Source organism: Puma concolor, chromosome C2 (assembly GCF_028749965.1).
Source record: "Puma concolor isolate L17-30 chromosome C2, mPumCon1.1.hap2, whole genome shotgun sequence".
Lineage (NCBI taxonomy): Eukaryota > Metazoa > Chordata > Mammalia > Carnivora > Felidae > Puma > Puma concolor.
The window spans coordinates 133,347,587-133,367,226 of record NC_141675.1 but is presented as its reverse complement, the minus strand read 5'-3'; the positions used below and the strand labels follow the sequence as shown (position 1 = coordinate 133,367,226).

The window sequence follows — 19,640 nt, the reverse complement described above, 5'->3', positions numbered from 1 at the left end:
CATAAGTATGTTGTTACAAATCAACCAATCACAGAAAAGTCTTTTGAAATGAATCATAAATGCATATAAAAAAAATCTAAGATTGTCACACAAGAACAGAAACTACACATGTAACAATTTGATTTAATACAAAATATATTTACACGCACTCCATGAAGCTGTTTTTTCACCTTATAACATATCGCTAAAAGTTGTTCACATCAACAGATCAGGATATATACCTTCTGAAGCTTTCTGAGTAATTGCCAGTTCTTTATACTGACCTGAATTTTTAGGTTCTTAAGTAAAACTCTCAGAGGATGGGTTTTATTGAATCATCAAAAATTAACCTGTTCTTTAGTCTAAGTTGTATTTCACACTTTTCTGTTCATAGTCTAATCAGCACAGAGTGTTGTCAGAGAAACTAGCACTAAACCACCTTACTTAAGACAGTTAATTTTTATGGACCTGTGTATCATGAAATATGAGATAAAATAATAAGAATCCCATCATTTAAGAAGTGTAATAATTCCTGACCCAACCTTACCCAGAGTGTCTTACTGCTATTTCTCTGTAGAGACTACAAGTTTGGGGTTGCCTCAGGCTCACCTTGTCGATTTTGACAACATTTTGCTCTAAAGGCTCAGCCTGTTCCAGGTTCCTAACTTTACAGTTACAAGAAAGATATTATATAAAATAATAATTTAAAAGTTACACATTAGATTAAGGAGCTTATCTAAAACAAAATTCTTTTAAAAATTGGTAACAATAGGAGCACCTGGGTGGCTCAGTCGGTTGAGCGTCCAGCTTCAGCTCAGGTCATGCTCTCGCAGTTTGTGAGCTCGAGCCCCTCGTCGGGCTCTGGGCTGACAGCCAAGCCTGGAGCCTGCTTCGGATTCTGTGTCTCCTCCTCTCTCTCTGCCCCTCCCTCGCTTACACTCTGTCTCTCTCCCTCTCAAAAACAAATAAACATTAAAAAAAGTTAAAAAAAATTGGTAACAATAATATGTCATTATAAAGCAACATGTCCACATTCTTATTTGGGAACAGAAGTAAGCAAGAAGAAAAGAAATATAACAATTGGGTCACAGACTCCCACATTTCATTTTGTAGATTTATGTCACTTTCCGGAAAAGCTTCTCCAATTTCTGATATGGTATTAAAATATATTGAGGGAGCCACAGAAATTGAAGAGAACTCATTAAGGTAATGCAGTTCTCAGAGTCTAAGTAAGATATTCTCCACCAGTTTTATGATAGAATATGGGTCTAATTTTTGTGATGTATTATTAAATAACTGGAGTATTTTATACATGATACCATAGATTTGAATTAAAAGTACCCACACACATGGAAAATTATTACTTATTTATCCCCAAGAAATATACAGTAGAAAGATATACCTTCTTCATATCTGGCAAGAGGTATGAAATTAGAGTTCTATCACAAAGAGATAACTATAAATTCAAAATCCCTAATTTTCCAGTTTTTTAAGCTTATTTACTTTGAGAGAGAGAGAGAGAGAGCACAAGTGGGGGAGGGGGAGAGAGGAAGAGAGACAGAATCCCAAGCAGGCTTGGCGACATCAGCTCAGAGCCTGATGCAGGGCTCAAACTCACTCAACTGTGAGAACATGACCTGAGCCAAGATCAAGAGTCGAACGCTTAATCGACTGAGCCACCTAGGCACCCCTCCAGTTTTTAAAAAAATGTTTATTCTTGAGATAGAGAGAGAGAGCATACATGAGTGTGGCAGGGGCAGAGAGACAGGGGGACAGAGGATCCAAAGCAGGCTCCGTTCGGATAGCAGAGAGCTCAGTGTGATATTTGAACTCATGAACCCTGAGATGGTGACCTGAGCCAAAGTCAGATGCTTAACTGAGTGAGCCACCCAGGAGCCCCTCCAGTTTTTTTAATGAGAGGAAACAAAAAGGCGACCAGAAAGATGGCTATTTTAAAATCCATACATTTCAGGGGCGCCTGGGTGGCGCAGTCGGTTAAGCGTCCGACTTCAGCCAGGTCACGATCTCGCGGTCCATGAGTTCGAGCCCCGCGTCGGGCTCTGGGCTGTTGGCTCAGAGCCTGGAGCCTGTTTCCGATTCTGTGTCTCCCTCTCTCTCTGCCCCTCCCCTGTTCATGCTCTGTCTCTCTCTGTCCCAAAAATAAATAAACGTTGAAAAAAAAAAATTAAAAAAAAATAAAATAAAATCCATACATTTCTGAAAGCCCATGAACAATCACATACTTTTATTTCCATTCATAAGAATGCATATATACTTCTGTTTTTAAAAGATAGTTGAGATTTCTTATCATGCTTTCATATTTTTATCTCAACTCTGCATTCCAGCATAGACAAGGATGTACATCTTCTTGGAGTAGGTGGAAATAGTTCATTCACATGCTCCACCAGAAGATAATTCTGATGCTTTGAATTGACCTCGAAATCTAGTTCCATATTAGTCTTCCTTAAAGTTCGTATAAAGTGAGGGGTCACCACAACAGTCTGGTTCTAATACAGTGCTCCTCACTCTTTTCTGAGAACCACCAATGATTATTTTAAGTTAGAGAAGTTCTACATATATGCCTTGTATTTGTGCAAGGTTATGTCCCCTGGAATTTCTCCTTAATTTAATCCAATTTCAGACATGGGGGGAATAATCCATAGTCTGATATTCACTAGGGTAATGGTGCTCATACTTCCTCGGTGGAATCACTAAAGATTAAGTTGCTTTTTTTGAAATATCATAAAATAATGACATATTCAATTCTAACATATGGGTTTGTGAAATTTTATTCCTAGGTGATACAACCAATATATACTTATGAAATCACAAACATCCTCCCACTTAGCCACAATCCAGACGAGCTTTCTATGTGCTTCTTGGTAGAATATACACAATACCATTTATGAGTAAATCTTGGTAAAACAAAAACAAAAACAAAAGCAAAAAGAACTTGAACAAAGCATCTCATTCTAGCTTTCAGTTTACAGGAATTACCAGTAGAGAAGAACATGGTCAACAACACTACAGGGATGCAATTCAGCAAAACCTAGAATAAGAAAGACACTGAAAGACAAATGACTCCATTTTACAACAAATAAATTGCGAACAACTAAAAGAAGAGGAAACTTAGAGATTGAAAGTGACTTTAGAAATATATCAACCAAACGCCATGTGTGACCTGTGTTTGAATCTTCATTCAAACAAATTAACTGTAAAAAAAAATAAGACAATCACGAAAATGTATACACTTATGCAATGTTTGATGATATTAGGGAACTACTATAAATGTTTGCAAATGTAATAATGCTTTTATAGTTTTAAAAATAGTGCTCTATTTTTAGAGGTACACACTGAACTATTTATAGATGTATGTATATTATATGATGTATGGGCTTGCTTCAAAATAATCCAGGAACTTAGGAATGAGTGAATGGTAGGTATAGATGAGACCAGTTTGGCCATAAACTAAATGAAAATTGAATAGAAGGGAATATATCTGAAAGAAATGAAATCACTATGTTAAAGATTTATCTACACCAGCATGTTCATTGCAGCATTATCAATAGCCAAGATATAGAAATAACCTAAGTACCTATCGATTGGTGAAAATGTTATAAATGTTATATATATATATGTATATATATGTGTGTGTGTGTGTATATATGTATATATATGTATATATGTGTGCGTGTGTATATATATACACACGCACACATATATACATATATATATAATATTATCCAGCCATAAAAAAGAAGGAAATCCTGTCATTTGCAACAACATGGATGAACCTGGAGGGCATTACACTAAGTGAAATAAGTCAAACAGAGAAAGACAAACACTGTATGATCTTATATGTGGAATCTGAAAACAGATTGTAGGTTAGTGGCTGCTAGGGGCTGAGTAGTGGGGGCAAAATGAATGATGGTGATCGAAAAATACAAAATACCAGTTATAAAATGAGTAAGTCCTGGGGATTTCACATACATCATGGAGACTGTAGTTAACAATACTGCATCATATACCTGAAAGTTGCTAAGAGAGTAGATCTTAACTTCTCGCCACCAAAAAAAAAAAAAAAAAAAAAAAAAGAGAAAAAAAAGAAAAAGTAACTGTATAACTATATGAGATGATGGATGTGTTAACTAACCTTATTGTGGTAATCATTTCACAATATATTACATAATGTTATATGTCAAATATATCTCAAATATATCTCAATATAGCTGGAGGAAAAAGATATCAGTTGTCCCCCTCCCCCTCCAAAAAATGTTGAATAGTTAAACCTCTATGGATGATGAGCATGTAGAAGTTTGTAGTGCCATTCTTTCTAATCTGTATCTATTTGGAATTTTCATAATACCAGATCTTTTAAAAAGAAAGATGATTATCTAAAATATATTTCCATTAATAGTATAAGCAGAAAACCAAAAGAAAATATAGCAAACAATACATATGGAAGCACTCATTGGAACAGAAAATTTAGCTCATTTAGTAATATTTGGGGGCTAGGGGGCATTCTGACCAGGGTTTGGGCTGAGGTATTCCACCTAAAATGAGTCTTCTAGAACAGAGGTCACTGAAGAAGCAGAGCAGGAAACCACAACGAAACCAATATATTTGGCTTATGTGTTCATAGAAGCAAAGAGAAAAGATTAAGATTAGCTGGAAGGTTGAAAGGAATCCTCACCTTCAGACCAAATGCTAAGTCATACCTTTTATGGAAGTACAGAAAACTTTATAGATTGAAGGGAATAAGCAGAGGAGATTAGAGGGTAAATAATTCAAAAAGCACTTTTATCATATTCAAAACAGCATATATTAGTCTTTTCTTTGAAATACTGAGTGTTTAGACATAGGCTGTATGTTAATCTCTTTAAGGGTCCATATATATTTTCCCACTAATCCTTTCAGATTGATGTCGGTTTTACTGTCTGGTTACCCAAACCATTGTCAATATTTTGCCTGCTGTTTTGCTAGTTTTCCCTAACTTGAACGGAACTGTATTGTTCATGGCCAAATAATAGAAGACATCCATGTTACTAATTCAGTCTGAGTGTGCATCAAAACTTGAGCAAAACCTTTACCCTTTTGTTGGCCCATCCCTGGTCTTGAACTAAATGGAGTGTATTTGTTTGGATTGTAGTCAAATTGAACCCACTATTCAATCAATAATTGAACTATGCTCCTAAAATGCATTCTGTTTAAAATTGAAGGAAAATAACACAGAAGTGTTATGAAGAGCTGGAGTCAAGTGGAGGCTTTTTTTATTCTGGTTTGAGTATTTTGTTGCTATCTTAACCTTATGCTGGGCAGAGTCACGAATAGCTACATAAAATTCCTTTATCATCGCTGCTTCAATGTGGAGAGGTCTTATTAACACAAGGACATTAAAATTGGATTGAGTCTGTAGCTAAACATTTAATTTTAATGCTTAGAATAACCTAAGCTGAGAAGGTAATAGCTATCATTTACTGAGTATGTATTTTAACCAAACACTGAGCTAAGGGCTTTACATAAGCATTGCATTTATATACTTTTTCATTATTTACTGATTGGCATTCCAAGAGATCATCTAGTCAGTTGCTTCTGTCAAACTCACCACTGTTTGCTCCAGACTTTGTGATGGCAGTGAGCAAAATTATTGCAGCTTTTAAATATGTATCCTGCTGTGGGCTGGAGCCAGCTCATACTGATTCAGGAGACTATTCTGTGCATCTTTTTTCCCTAACTCCACGTTAAGTGACATCATATTGCTAGTTTAAATGGCCGTGGTGGGAGAATGTACACTATGGATATTAGTAAATGTCATTATTTTCCCCCAGAGAGCCAGTTGCTAGACATTTACTAATACACCACGGTATGTATCCTTCTTTCATTTTCCAAGAAATGGAAATGTCATTGGGAGGACCTGCCATCGCCCAGTTATTGCTATTGTGGTAACAGTTAAAGTTAGGATGAACTTTGAACAAATAAGAGGAGAAGGCAAAGAAACTAGCACCAGTCGAGTTCCACAACTAGCTAGCCCTGCCCCAATTTGTTTGATTTCTTGAAAGGATGAGATATGAGGGCCGTTCTTCCAGTAACTGGGTGGGAGGTAGAATTAGGGAAAGACTCTCTACTTTGGGGTCAGCAAACTATGGCCTGTGTGTTAATGTAGCTGACTTCCTGTTTTTATAAGTAACATTCTCCTGGAGCAGAGCCACACCCATTTGTTTATGTGCTGTTTATGGCTCCTTTCACACACTAGTTCACAGAAGTGCGGAGTAATTGTGACCCAGCCTGTATGGCCTTTGTAAAGGCAAAAATATTTACTATCTGGCCCATACAGAAGAGGCTTTCCAAAATGACTGGGGCTGTGATATGTTTGACAAATGGATGATATTTTATGTGAGGTTAAATTCTTGTGGGGATGAGGCAGAAATAAGCTCAGATTCCTTGTTTTCTTTGTTTTACCTTCCTCTAATGAAAGCAGTCCCCAAAATATAAGCTACGTCTCTAAATTTTATTGTATCCACTCATGTGAATTCATAATGTAGGGTAAGATTTCATTCATTATGTCAGGAACACTCATTACTGTTCTCACTGGATACCCAGGCCCTCTACCTGAATCTCTTTATTCAATTATTCATTCTACAAATATTTAGTAAAGGCTACTAGGATCCAGCCTACCAGTTTCTAGGCACTAGAGGTATGCTCATGAATAACCAAAGTTCCTGTCCATATGGAGCTTATATTTTAGTGGGAAAGGCATATAATTGCTTGCATGTTGTCTAATATCGTATCAAGACATGATAACATTATGAAGAAAATTTAAATCAGGAAAGGTGCTAGACAATGAATGAGGTGCTTTTTAAGATGTTTAGGGAAAGAAAGCATCTCTAAGGAGGTGACATTCAAGTAGAGAGACCAGAATAAAAGTAATGGAGTGAGCCATGCATTTTTGGTGGGGAAAACAGCAGAAGCTAAGGCTCCCCAGGGGCCTGCCCTCAGCTGTGAGAAAAAGCAAGATGGAGAATGAAAAGAGGGGATGATGAGGTCAGCAAGGCAGGCAGGGACAAAGTAATAGAGGCCTTGTAAGCACGGTGAAGAGTTTGTATTATATTCTAGTTACATGGAAAACCACTGGGAAGTTAGGAGGAGGGTGCTGACTTCAAATGATTTGCCTTTAGATTAACATCCTATCTCCTGTGCATAGTAGAGACTAGAGTGGGTAACAAGAAGGAAGAAGACCAGTTACAAGGCTATTGCAGTAATTCAGGCAAGAGATGACCCACGTGTATAGGGCTTAGGGGTTATGGGGAACCATGGAAAGATAGTTCCAATGATCTTGGATTGAAAATTCTTGTAGGCTTCCTAAGTCTTCTTTATAACTGAGTGCTAATTTAGCTCCTACTATACAGAGTAGAGACTAGGGAAGAATTTGAGTATTTATTCAACAAACATTGATAGTTAATAAGAGAACAATGGGTGCTATATACTTGAGATAAGAGGTCAAAAGAAGTTCAGTTCAGTGGAGGTAATTGGCAACAACTGGGTTCCTCATCTATAGGCTCTCAGTTCATACAAACCCCCCTGACTCTGACCCCAAATCCCTCCACACTGTATTCATGGCACAATCCAGGGCCACAGCTGCTCATACTCAGGATATCTGAGGCTGCTGCTCTTCAAGATACTCTTCTCATCTGGAGTTTGAGGATGGGTTAAATGGATTAAAACAGAATACAGTTTATGTGTTGTGTACACACATGCACACACACAACACACACATGTATCCTAGTTCCAATATACAAGGTTGAATCTTCTAAAGTCTTGCCTTTTATGAATTTTGCCTATCTCTATTGACACAGTTATACAGTTCTTCAGCCAATTAAACTATGGAATTTCTTTGCTTAATGTTTTAATTATGGTGGTCTCACCTGTCCCTTGTTCCTTTCTTACCTTTTCATTGTAAGGTTTCAGGTGAAATGCACTAAAAGTTTCAAACATTCTCTTAAGGGTCTTTCCTATTGTTTGACAGAGAGGGACATATGTTCTCAGATTAACCCTACAGCTCTCCATGTTGCAGTGAGTGTTGTGAATTCAGTGTCTGCTCCAAAAGTTATGATTCTTTCTTTGTCCCAAACAAAGGGCAGATCTTTGCTGGTTTCCCAAACCAACAAGATTCAAGCCCTGAGAGAACATTTGGGCATTTTATTAGAGTGGTGGCATTGTTCCTGGTAACATAGACTTGCTTGTCGACTCCAAAGGAACCTTTCAATGTCAGCTAAAATCTGGGTTTTATAAAAAGGAGAGGGAGGGGTGTGAATCAATTGGCAGACAGGTCCCAAAGCTGAGAATAAGTGTACCAAGCTAATATTCCTGAAAATACGGTTTTTGAAATCTAAACACTGTGGAAGCCAAATTGCAATACAAGGCACTTTGATGTGACTTAAAAATTATTTAAAAAGCAAGGAAATGGTAATGACTATGGCAAGTTTTTATATATTATATGTTATATATAAAATATATAAGTATATATATATGTATACACACACACACACACGTTGTTGCTATATTTTTAATTTTGAAAATGCCCTAAGCGTACAACCTTGACCATATTTTCCATAGTATTATGGTGAAGATAAAAAAATAAAATGGAGACATGGTAATCCTCTACAAGGTATGACTTCCTCCACCTCACAAGCAAGGCTTCAGAGAGTGCCTTGGGAGCTCGGGAAGGGTTAAAGTTTTGTCTGTGACACTGAAATTGAGGCCAGCTGTAGGTCATATTCACGTCCCAGTCACAGGAAAATGAACCTGTGAGACAGAACCTAATTATCTGCTAAACCAAAAGCCAGTCTCAGTTCAATAACTTACGACAGAGCTAGCAGCCAGATATAGTGTTACCATGGCAACGCTGGAAAAAGCTCCACTGCGGTTGAGAATAAGGAGGAAAAGAAGGAGACTGTAACCCTAAATGTGCTGTAGCCGTTTGATCTCACACAAGTGGTCTGTCTGGAAAACCAGGTTATCCTATACATGTCTACCATTGTCCATTCACTTTAATATCTGCTACAATTACTGAAAAGGGAAATGCAATCACAATGTCCTCTGGGTTTAAAAACAGCCCACTAACAAATGGCTAACTGGGAATTAATTTTAAAGAGAAATACATAAGCTTCCTCTTTCTCCTCCTCCACGCCATCCCCAAACACAGATCAAGCAGGACACAAAGGGTGCGGATTCTTGAATACTTCATCATTGTAATGAATGAGCTCCGTGTCTACAAAATGCACTGTCATCCTATTTTCCTCTTATTCCCAAATGCCAACATACTTTTGAGAGAAAACTTTTGGGAATTAAGCAATAATATTTGCCTATTGAAGGGGTTGGGGTAGAACCGAAGAGTAAGGGAGAGCTAATATTCCTTTGTGAACTCCACCTAAAATTTCAAGTGAAATAATTTCCTGGAATATCCAGTTAAGAAGAATCAAACATTAGAGGGAGATAAGCCTGACAGGTTGGTCATTTTTCTTTTGGCCAGTTCATCTTTGTAGTTCTTTCTAGAACAGCACTGGATTTATGAATTTAGGAGATGATACAGCTTATGCACATAAAAACTTCAGAAGCCAGTTATCGTAAATACTGTGAAAATGGCATCTCACTAAAAATATTTGCAGAAGAAGAAACAAGAGCTTACCATACCGTCATATGCACTTGGAAGAGAAATTCAGAAGTACATTCCTTTCTCTCTTTTCAATCCTTCCCAATGGAGATAAATCGTGCTAAAGCTTGTCAGTTACAATTATTGGATTTCACCATATTTGACAATTTTGATATGCCATTAATGATGTAATAAGACACATCTAGCACATAATGTTATCACTTGGGCATGCTATCCAGTTGTAATACCAAATTTGAATCACATAGATATGTATGTATAAATATATAGATACAGCAGTGTTTCTTCATGTATAACTCATAAATATATTGGGTTTGGAATATGGACAGGAAGGAATATGGAGATGAATAATATCCTCTTCATATGCATGAATAACTCTGCAGTAATGCAAATGAGAAAACACAAAATGGAAAGTAGGTTTCTTCTAGCAGAAATATGACTAAGAACGTAGGCTGAAATTTGCCAATATATTACAGTCACTTACAATTTCAGTGAATTTTCTTTAAGATGCCACATCTTTTAAAACATTTTATCCTGCTCTATTATATTTTCACTATATAATTACATAAGTCCAAACTTCAAATTTCCTTAAACTACCGTGATGCATGAAAAGGAGTTTTAGTGTTTTAAAAAGATAAAAGGTGGTAGTAGTGGGGTGAGGGGCAGACAGAAAAGCAACATCAAAGGGTGAAATGAATTTTCTGATTAATTTCCAGGTAGAAGTAACCTAACCTCTGCTCCTGACCCTAACTTAATTCCTTTTCAAGTAAATGGAAGCCAGAAAGTATACCTCTTTCTAAGACAGATGTTTCTGAGATCTGATTATTAAAAGGGTCTTATTAGTTGCAAAGATGCCAACAATACAGTCCAATACACTCTTTGGGTCCTATTACTCATAATATAAATAAGTTTTTCTTTTAATCTTTCTCCTTAGATGAATTAATTAGTTAGAAAAGAAAATGAGGCAATTTTATCAGAAAAGCATCTGAAAGGGCTATTGATTTAAATGCTTTTACATTTTAGCCTTATCACACATGGTTAGCTTGCAGATATGAGCCTAATAATGTTGCAAAGCACCAGATTTCACTGGATTCTCTGTTCCACTTGGATTCCCAGAAACGATATTGGAAGCACTAACAAAGAAATAGTACTGTTTTTCTCACGATGTTCCTTTAGACAATCTTTCTAAACTATTCCATTGCACACTTTCTTTAAAAGCATCAATCTTTCCTGTATTTTTGTAAATAGGTGTGCTTGTGCTTTTGTTTTTCTAACTATAATCCTAAAATCCATCCATAAGCAAGAATCGGGTGGAGCATATGCTCCATCCAGTATAAAGGCATTAATATTTTCAATTAACCTTAACCAAATACAATAAAATAAATTATAGCTGAAACTAAGTTTAAAATTAAAACTAAGTTTACAGATTAAAATAATCTGCTTGCCATATGGAAAGTCCTCAATGCATTTGTTGATTGAGTGAATAAACTAGACTATCTCCTAAGGATTAAACCAAAAGGAGAAAAAGCAAAGTCTTGAAAGAAACTTAACAACAACAATAACAACAACAACAACAACAAAAAGCCAGATTAAATCATATGCTACCCTTGGATACACAACTTTGCATGAAAAAGCTTCCAATTTTAAGACATTCTAAATTAATTCACTAGGAAGGAAAAAGAAAACCTAGAAATATAGTTGTCACTATTGTCTCTACCATTTTAAAATGGACTAGAACATTCTAGAATACATAAGAATTTAGTGTATAATGAAGGTTTCTCATCTCTGATTTCTACTCTCTCCCCATTAAGGCTACCCAGTTTTCTGGTCCTCACTAACCTCTGCTAATATGTCTCTTTGGGTATTGGCCTTTCACCCTTGAAAAATTCACAAAATTCTTCCCTCAGCAGTAAAACTATATAATGTTACTCTCCAGAAGTCTAGCTTGTTGATTAAACCTCTCCATATTGGTCTAGCTGGTGCTTTGGATCCTCTGAATTTCCACAACATCCTCCTGTTGTGTCAGCTAAATCCCTGATGCTTCTTGAGGACATGGAGACTTCTCCAGAGTTTTTCCATGCTCGGTTAATGGACTTTCTTAGGAGATGGTGATGGGTGAAGGGTTAGAGGGGAAGGGTGCAGGTTCAGACTCCCTCTCGTTCTCCCCTGATGTCATTTCTACAAGTATCTACAAAGCTGCCTCCCAGGGTTCCGAGTGGGCAGTGACCATAACCCCTCTGGCCCTTTTGTCTTTATACTCATCTAACAGGAATCTGTTACTCACTTCCCTCCCATAGAAGCTGCAACACAAGGAGCCGAATATATGATGTTCTTCACCTACATGCATTTTCCTCCCTTTTTCTTAGACTCAAGGCTGGCTTCTTACTGCCCACAGCCCACGAAGTTTCATGTTGTCCTCTGTGATAGAAAACTACTACTAGTTTATCCTGAACCCTTCTCTCTTTTATGGTTAACCTTAAAAAATTCTATAATCCAGGTCTCTAGCATCAGGTTAACATTTCTGGCCATGTCCTTTAGAAATTAAAAATAAAGTCATTTCCCTCTCAGGAACCTAGCCCTTCCAAACTAGAGCAGTTTGTTTTGAGCTTATTGACTTGCTAACACTTTTTCAACACATAATCTGCTAGGCACTTTAAATCTTCTGTTGACTGGTTCTTGATTGTGTCCACCTTCCCCATAAAGCAATAAATGTCATTTATTAAATGAATAGAGAAAAATAAAGCAACAAGCATGATTTGGGGAAGGAATAACCTTGGTTGAAATTTTCTAGGTCTCATCCCCCTATACAGTTAACTATGGCTCCATCAATTCTATCTTCTAAATATTCCTCTGATCTCTCCTTGTCTCTCCATTTCCACTGCCACCACTTTCATTCAGGCCATTATCATCTATCCCAATTAATATCCCAAGGGAATCATTATACATTATTATATAAAGTTGTATTTATCATCAGAATACTATTTATATTAGGGAAAAAAGGATGGAAGAAAACTCAGTTTATACTTCTGAATGGGCGACTTATGTTATACCAAAGCAATAACATAATGAGCATATGTTAAAATGACAATATGTGGGAAAGTGTTCATTTGGTATTGACCAATTAGAAAGCAAGTTAGAAATGATTATGAAAATACTGAATGTATGTGTGTGTGTGTGAACAAAAGGGAGAGACAGAGAGAAGGTATGCGTATATACTACATGATAATAGGTGTTATTTTCTGAGTGATGAGACTAACACATTTTTCACTTTTTTATTTGTGTAGAATTTAAAAATTTTATAATATGAGCTCTTGTTATCATTGTGCAGGTAGAGTTATATTTATTTTGTAAATAAACTAGCTGTATTTAGAATAATGTGAAAATATTTTTAATTGGCTTAAAATGGATTGACACTACAGGGTTTAATAACATTGGAACAGTATGTTTAACTCCATTTATAACCAGTAATACCATTTCTCCAGTTGCATATAAAAAAATTCATTATTTTCAGGAAATGAGTCACTTGAGGAGGACAGGAGTTTGAAAGAAGATATGTTTTCATAAAACAATGTTATAAAATATTTCTACCTCTTTCCAATAAAAATATATTATTTAGGCTAATGGTTGAGATATTATGATTTTGTTTTATTAATTATTGAAAACTTCAGGAGCACCTGGGCTCAAGTCATGATCATGTGATTCGTGGGTTCAAGCCCTGCATCTGGCTCTGTCACAGCTAGGAGCCTGGAGCCTCCTTCAGATTCTGTCTCTCTCTCTCTCTCTCTCTCTCTGTTCCTCTCCCACTCACACCCTGTCTGTTTCTATCAAAAATAAATAAACATTAAAAATTAAAAAAAATCATTGAAAGCTTTCAGGTTATGTTCACAATGACAGAGATTGCTAGTTTTCCTGCAATATCTGTTCTCTTCATCTCCCTCTAGTATTTAACTGGGTGAATGACTATTCACCCAGAATAAAGTCTATATTTCTATGCACACACTCCCCAAAAGCTTTGTGTACCTGGTGACTAAGTTCTAAAGATATAGTGGAAGATGTGTAGAAAAATTCCAGAAATGATCTTTTTTAAAAAAAAAAAATTAACGTTTATTCATTTTTTGAGAAACAGAGTGCAAGTGGGGGAGGGGCGGAGAGAGAGAGGGAGACACAGAGTATGAAGCAGGCTCCAGGCTCTGAGCTATCAGCGCAGAGTCTGATGTGGGGCTGAAACTCAAAAACCATGAGATCATGACCTGAGCTGAAGTCGGATGCTCAACCAACTGAGCCACCCAGGTGCACCCGGAAATGAGCTTTAAAAGGAAGTGCAGTGTCTTTATTTTTCTCTTTTTATTCCTACTGACTGAAAGTAAACAATATGATGGAGCTCCAATGGTCATCCTGAGATTACCTGGGAAAGAAATGTCATTTGTTTTTTATTTAATTTATAATAAAATAAAAATTTTATTTTTAAAAAAATTTTAATGTTTTATTTACTTTTGAGAAAGGGAAAGAGACAGAGCACAAGCAGGGGAGGGGCAGAGAGAGACGGAGACACAGAATCCGAAGCAGGCTCCAGGCTCTGAGCTGTCAGCACAGAACCCGACGTGGGTAAAATCCACGGACGGTAAAATCATGACCTGAGCTCAAGTTGGATGCTTAACCAATTGAGCCACCCAGGTGCCCTGGAATGAAAGACATTTAAAAAGAGCGTCGAAATAGAAGCAGCATAGGTTCCTGACTTCAAAGTGCTCAACTAGGTTTCTGGGAGAATGATTTTCAAAGCTATGTAGCCACCTCCCAATTTTCCATGATTTGTTCACATCTACCTCTGAATGTCACAGTCACACCATAAATCCAACGTGTCTGATGTCAAAGCTCTATTAACTGAAATGAGAACCAAGGAGGGTCTGATGCTGGTTCACAGGATTATCATGATTCTCTCATTCTTCTAGTGTCAAAAGGTGGAGACATTTAATGTCATCTATTATTTTTTTCCTTGCCACATTTTGTATACCTATGCAATCTACTTAGTCATTAAGTCCTCTTTAGTATACAGTCAAGAGATTTCTCACATTTACCTCCTTTTCACACTGTGCATAGTGGTTCTTAACTTCGGGGTGGTTAGTCTTTATTGAGAGCCTTATTAATACTATTAGATTATTTCCCCAGAGACATGGCATGCCTGCTTGAAATGTTTCATGTAATCCAACGGGAACAAAAAACTTCAAAAGACCCAGGGTGTGGGGACCCAGGTTAGGAACCTCTGGTTTAGATCTTTTTGTTGTTGTTGTTGTTTATTCTTTTGTCTAATTGTCCCCAATATCTTCTCATTTCAACATTCTCTATCCAATTATTTCTCAACTGGAGTGTTAGTCGACCATCTAGGAGGTTTACAGAATGCATCTGTCTGTGTAGGCTCTATTCCAAAACTAAGGAGTTGGAATTTATAGGATAGTAAGAGTGGTGTATCTTCATAAGTAGTTCTGATATGTCCTCTGGGTTGAGGTCTTAAGTTACACTGACCTCAGATTAATCTTGTATCTTTCATTCTTGCATCTTCCCCCCAAATCTTTAACAGGTTCCCAGTGCCTACCACACTGTAAAACTGCACAATTGCCAGAAGAGCCCCTGTGAGCACTGTACAGCCTCCTTACGCTGCTCTTAGCTTGCTCTCCAATTGGCTTTTTGTAAAAATATACTCAATCTTCCAACAAAATTGAAAGCCAAACATAGCCCATCTTTTTGTTGTTGTTGTTGTTCCTGTACGTTTGCACACAGAGTATATTCCTCCTGAAATCCAGCCCTTCCATCCCTTCTTCTAGAAACCCTTCCTATCTATCACATAGCTGCTAACTACAGTCTCTTCTAGGGAAATTTTCTTGATTCTCAATAACTAAGTAAACATGTCCCCAAACACTGCAAATCCCAAAGCATTGTGTTTTTGTATTCTTTCTGGATCTATCACATTATAGCTTGGTAAGGTTTTTTTTAGTTTTTCTTATTTTCTCATAAGAACATAATATCCTGTGAAGAAAGGCTACTAACTTCATTTTGTATTTCCCACATACCTAGAGCAGATTCTTATTTTGTATACATAATGAAAGAATATATGGATAAGTAGAACGATGGATAGAAAGATTTAAGGGTTAGAAGTGTACTGTTTATAATAATCTGTAATCTTACTTGTCTGTGGGGCATTACAAAATAATGAATTTAGCAAAGAGTATTCTTGCTTAGAAGTGAAATTTAGGACAAAGTTGAAGACTAATGATGAAGATAAAGAAAAATCATGGGGCATCTGGGTGGCTCTGTCGGTTACACGTCCAAGTCTTGGTTCCGGCTCAGGTCATGATATGGCGGTTTCGTGAGTTCAAGCCCCACATGGGGCTCTGTGCAGGTAGTAGAGTCTGCTTGGGATTCTCTCTCTCTCCCTCTCTCTCTGCCCCTTCCCCAGTCAATCTGTCTCTGTCTCTCAAAATAAATAAATAAACTTAAAAAAAAATAAAGAGAAATCACTACCAGACTTTGTGGTAATATTTCCATACTTGACAAACACAGAGAGGTGATGCTCAAATTTTCCATTAATAGTTGAGAAGATCTAAGGCTTCATTGAATTTAGATCACTCTTGTGGAGGGAGCAAGCAAGCAACAATACTAAGGAAGCAGAAGTTTCTTCCTCTCTATGGTTTTAAGGAAATGGTAGTGTTCTCCTAAAGGTGGAAGATGTCACACAGTAGGTTAATTTTTTAAAACTTTCAATGGCAACCTCCTAAAATATCTAAAAATAACTTCTTTTACCACTAGTCAAGTGTGAAGTTATTTCTGTACCTCCTGGGTTGAATGTTCAAAATCATTGAGGCAGAGTTTAATGGTTCACCCACCAAATACAATTAAATGCACGCTATTAATAATAAGATAAAAACAGAGAGGGAGGCAAACCATAAGAGATTTCTGACTGTAGAGAACAAACAGGGCTGCTGGAGGGGAGGTGGGTGGGGGAATGGATTGAATGGGTGATGGGTATCAAGGAGGGCACTTGTTGGGATGAGCACGGGGTGTGATATGTTAAGTGATGAATCACTGAATTCTACTCCTGAAACCAATACTATACTATACATTAACTAACTTGAATTTAAATAAAATCTTGGAACAAAAAAAAAAAAATAAATGCATGCTATTTTTTATTGACTTTAGAATATATGAACCTGGCGTTTATATGCAAGAATATAAAAGTACAAATTCTTTTCAGAGGATTCTTGGCTTTGAGACCCACTTGACTGAAGTTCAAAATCATTCCATAAATGACATTATGTATTATTAAATTATCAAAGGTTAATCTGTATATGTGTGTACACAGCTTATATTTTTAAATCACAGAACATATAAAAAATTTGCTAAGCTAAATATCAGTTGCTGTTACTGCCATATTTTTAAATTATCAGTATATCATGGTTAAAATAAACTCTGGCTTATTGGTGATTTTTCTTCTTATATAAAATTTTAAAAATCAATTTTTCCATTCCAAGATTGAAGAAGGAAGTAAGAATGTGGTTTTATAGCTAAAAGGAGCAATAGTATTACTGAACTAATCCTCTGATGATCATGAAACTCTCAAATAAGTCTCAAGAAGACATAAGAAAAGGCTTGGAGTAGTAACCCAAGATTTGTGCAATGAAATTGATTTCCATTCAAATCAGGTCTTTTACTCTTCTTGAAAATGTCAAGGTGTCAGCCTTGGCCATTACAAGACTGTGATTTATAGTTGAGACAAAGCGATAGTACCAGCTGACTGTCTGGAGCCACAGCACAGTGTCTGGAAAGGCTGCTGATGACAGTCACCGCTTTTCTTAGCCAATCAGCAAGCCTTAACTAAAACCCTGGTCCTTCCGCCTCCATCGTGATAAGAAAACGCTAAAATGCAATCTGGAAAATTTACTTTGTGGGAAATAAACAAGCGTTGAGGGAGGAAGTAGGTATAGTACTTTCACAGAATAAATAACAAACGTTATTTATGGTAATCTATATTTCAGACATTTAGAAACACATATTCATAATAAGTGCATAAACAGATGTTTAAAATATGACAACTTATTTTAATATACTTGAAACCACAGCATAATTTTGTAATTTGATTAATTAAGGAGAAGAATTGTGAGTGTTAAAATCAATTTTCAAACTCTCTAAATTATATTTATAGCATTGCTCATCTGCATCACAAAAAAAACACCCAAAATGTTTTGCATTAGAATCATTATTCATAGCAAATTAATCTTTTTCTCATTGAGAAAGATCCCTAAATAGTAGTTCTTGATAGTATAATGTTTAAAACTGCCCAGGTCATACCATAATAAACAACAAGCCAAGAAGGGAACAGTTTGACATCCTAATCATATAAAACCATATAATGGCTACAAGTATATATAGATATAATTATAGATATAATTATAGATACATATATAATACATATATAATCATATAATAGACACAATTATATAGAGATATAATTACATCTCTCTCTACAAATATAGCCAAATAAGTTGTCATATCTGTATATAATTACAGCCATTATATAATTTTATATGATTAGGATGTCAGCAACATAAAACTCCCTAATATTAGAGGCGAAAGTGGAAGGGATATAAAATTTTCTGTAACAGAACAGCCTAAACATATGGTGGCTGAGGATAAACACTGGACTACAGAATATAATCACTATGCCTTCTTTACCAAACCCCCATTTGTAATGATCTTAAATAATTTTTTAAATGTCAAATTCCCACATGAGTCCAAATGCTGACCTTCCCGATGTATGCCATGTATTAAATGATCACAGAAAATGTTAAGAAAATGCAATTAATCTCCATGATACACTCAAGGTTGCAATTTGCTGCTGCAAATGTTTTATAGTTATGTACAGAGCACATTTGGACTAAATAAGTTAATATTGCCTGTATGTATGTTCATAGGCTCCACGAAGTTTACCAAGACAAACATATTTGATAGAAGCCCATAACATATCACTCTGCTTAAACAATTTGGAAATTTGTGGTGGTTGTTGGGAGCCCTGTTATATTTTGCCTGTTTAAATTCCCTTCAGCCTCTGCTATTGACATTACCTTGCTATGTTAATCTTGCTCTTCCTCCCCTCATAGTCTGCCCAATCTGAGTAACTCTCATCTGGACAGAGTAGTGGCTCCAAAACAGAACCAATCAGAGCCTTTCTGAGAAATGAAATTGATGGAGGGGCAGAGAGAACCTTTTTATTTTTTTTTTTTCTGGAATCACAAGCTCTAGGAATGATGCATGATGCATGTCTAGAGTTGCCAGTGGCTATCTTTGCCATCACACTGAGAGAATGTGAGAATGAAGTCAACCACCCAGGAATGAAGTTAGCACATTAGAGAAAGAAAGAGAGAGGGACAGATATTGAGATGGGGTTGGGGGGGGAGCACCTGGGGAGAAGAGGAGAAGAGGAGAAGAGAAGCAGGAGGAGAGGGCAGGGAAAGAGGAGGGGAAGGGGGAGAAGGGGGAGGGGCAGAAGGAGGAAGAGACGATGATGATGTACATACACAGTTTCCTACTCTGAGCTCGATTTTGAGCTTTTGCTATCAAAAGAGTTCTGATTAATGCTGTGATTTAAGTTAAGGCTATTCTTTCCTGTGGAAATGTCCCCTGTGGAATGGAAAAATACCCAACTGTCTAATCTGATACTAATTTTTTTTTTCCTGAAATCATTTTACAATCATTTTCCTCCACATCTTTATTTTATAAATCAGTTGTAAATGAGGAAAATGAAAAGGAGAGAGGTTCAGTTCCACAAGATAACTAATGGTAAAACTTGTATTAGAATGTGGTCTTCTGCCTTCTACTTCACTATTCAAGTTCAGTGGTGGCACTTATGATGCAAAGGTGGAAAACTCCAAGTTTATTCTGCATATTTTGTTAACTCCCAGAGAACAGTCCAATTAGAATGCTTTGGTCCTTTGACTAAGTAATG

General features: G+C 36.5%; 1 long non-coding RNA gene across 2 annotated transcripts in view; it reads right to left on the bottom strand.

Annotated features, from left to right (window-relative positions):
• The window catches only part of LOC147577543 (uncharacterized), a 544,234-nt gene that overhangs the window by 30,864 nt on the left and 493,730 nt on the right, over positions 1-19,640 (bottom strand). The window lies entirely within an intron of this gene.